Raw genomic sequence first — 2,500 nt, forward strand, 5'->3', positions numbered from 1 at the left:
AATGAAAACACTTATCTTTTGCAAACACTTCAGTACATCCACTGCAAATTGCGTAAATAACGATTAAGGTACGTAAATGCTGAGCATATACACGTTTCAGCTACGCAATTACCACTCCCCCCCAATCTCTCTCTCTCTCTCTCTCTCACACACACACACACACACACACACACACACACACACACACACACACACACACACATACACATACACACACACACACACAAGTTGTGCTTGGACTGGGCAAAAAGAATTTTCGCGCTACGGCCCACGGAAGGACCAGGAGCCGGGCCGTATAACTTCGCCTCCATTAGTAGTGAATGGCGAGGCGGCGATTGATGTGATTGCAAAGAATGAGCCCCGTCGGAAGGCGGTTCAGCGGCTCGAGGAGGCACCACCAACTCCATTTCCTCTCTTCGGAGAGTACGAGTCTTTGTTTTAATACCTCTTTCCCCACTTATTCAATCTGTCTACCCGCACACACACACGCACGCACGCACACACACACACACACACACACACACACACACACATGCCGTGACAAGCTCCCGGCGTGAAAAGGTTTCTCTAATACTACAGGCTGTTACTACCCTCCTTGAGCATAAGGACTATGTGTGCGAGCGCACATTCGGAGGAGTAATAGCTGTCGGTCACGAGCCCTGCACTTGATTCGAGACCATGGTGAGTCACATGCACAGACACACGCACACTCATGCACACACGCTGGATAGCTGGCGCGCCCAATATCAACACCACTCAGGCTCTGGTAGTGTAAATCCACATGCACAGGACTAAAGTAAAACAGGATGAACATTGTGTATTCGTTTCATGCACGTTTTTCGACGTATGTCAGAGTACTTGACCACAGCTCATAGACATAAAGGGGGCGCTCTACACTCTGGACACTTTAAAGTTGACAACAAACTACTGTTTGAGATTGAACGAGGGAAAAAACTTGAACATTCGATTATGAGCCATGAAAAACTCTACTGATTACGCGCGCTTGCACACACACACACACACACACACACACACACACACAAAGGTACTGCTGTCACTATCCCGGTATTTACCATCACGTTAAAACAACCCCAATAATACATGTCTACCACTGTTGACAACTTCTCTACAAACACCTTCATCACTGACGTCAGAGACACGTCATTATTAAGTCATAGTTACTACCGAGGGACCCCAAATTCGATAGCTGAACAGCCGATTCCCCAACGGTTACTTCGTCTTGGCGGGACAGACACGTCTTCGACCTTGGGATTTTTCCAACTTTGCTTCCTTGACTCGAGTTACGTAACACTTTAATGATCTCGCCTTCAGTCCCTTCCTCCTCGTTCCTCGTTTCCACCATCGCCCACGTCACTATATATATTTTTTTCTCTAATGTGTGGACCTGGTGGCCTAGTCGTAATGTGCTTGGATCGTGTACTGAAACTCGGGGCTTATAGTATTGTACTTCCAAATGGAACCCCATTTCCCTATCTTCAGTCCTTCCTTGTGCTTAAGAATAAGAAACGTGATCATCAAAGGTACTGGAAAGGATAATAAATATGCATACTGCAATAATATGGCAAGACGACTTTTGAAAAAACGGTTGTTTATGGGGGGAAAAAATGCAAATCTTTCCTCGTGGTTCGGCATCATTTTCTCACTCTGTCTTTCCTTTTCCTCTCCCTTCTACTTCCTAATCTTCCTCTGCAATTATTTCCTTCACTTTCCACAGTCCTTCAGTCTCTCCCTTGACTCACCATTTCACATCTTCTCATTAAATTTCGAATTCTTCGGTTCGCTCTATATCTAGGAACACATATTCGTTCACATGACCACAGATGACCAGTTCCTCTCGTCTCATATTTGGCGTCTTCCTGTCCTTTTTCCAGTCGTGCTGTCGCCAGCCACATCAATGTCTTAGCCCGTCAGGCATCAAATCAATCTGTCACTATGTGTTTCTCAATTCTTTTTCAAAAGTTTGTCTAACTCAAAAGGTAAAATATTCATCTTTATTGTTAATTCAACCTACAACTTTTAGAATTTTATACGATTGAAGCTACTTGAAAGAAAGATCAATATTCCCAAAATTTGTGTCTGAAAATCTGTTGTCTTAATCCCCCGCTTTGAAACTAAAAGTCCCCTCTAGTTAAGAATAGTTGGTCTATGTGAGCGTCAGTCTAAGTTGGTACAGTCAGCCTTTTCCTCTAACACCCTTTTCGCGAGAGAGAATCCCCTTCGTCTTCTATTGCCTAACCAACATAATAAGCAGTGAAGGAAAAAGAGAAGCGCTGATATGGTGCCAATTTACTACACACACCATGTCCTCCTGTCCAACTCCTTACAAAGTGACAATGGCGTAGCTGCCGGTGACCGCGTTCGTCCGAAGAGGTTGCAAAAGATTTATCCCAACGGGAGAATCTTTTGAATCGTTTAACTCTTCGTCTCTGTCATGAGCGTCACTTCGACACAGAGATGTCATTTCAGGCCTTTATTCTGG

This window comes from Oratosquilla oratoria, chromosome 30 (genome assembly GCF_046742065.1).
Source record: "Oratosquilla oratoria isolate Oo_2021 chromosome 30, ASM4674206v1, whole genome shotgun sequence".
NCBI lineage: Eukaryota > Metazoa > Arthropoda > Malacostraca > Stomatopoda > Squillidae > Oratosquilla > Oratosquilla oratoria.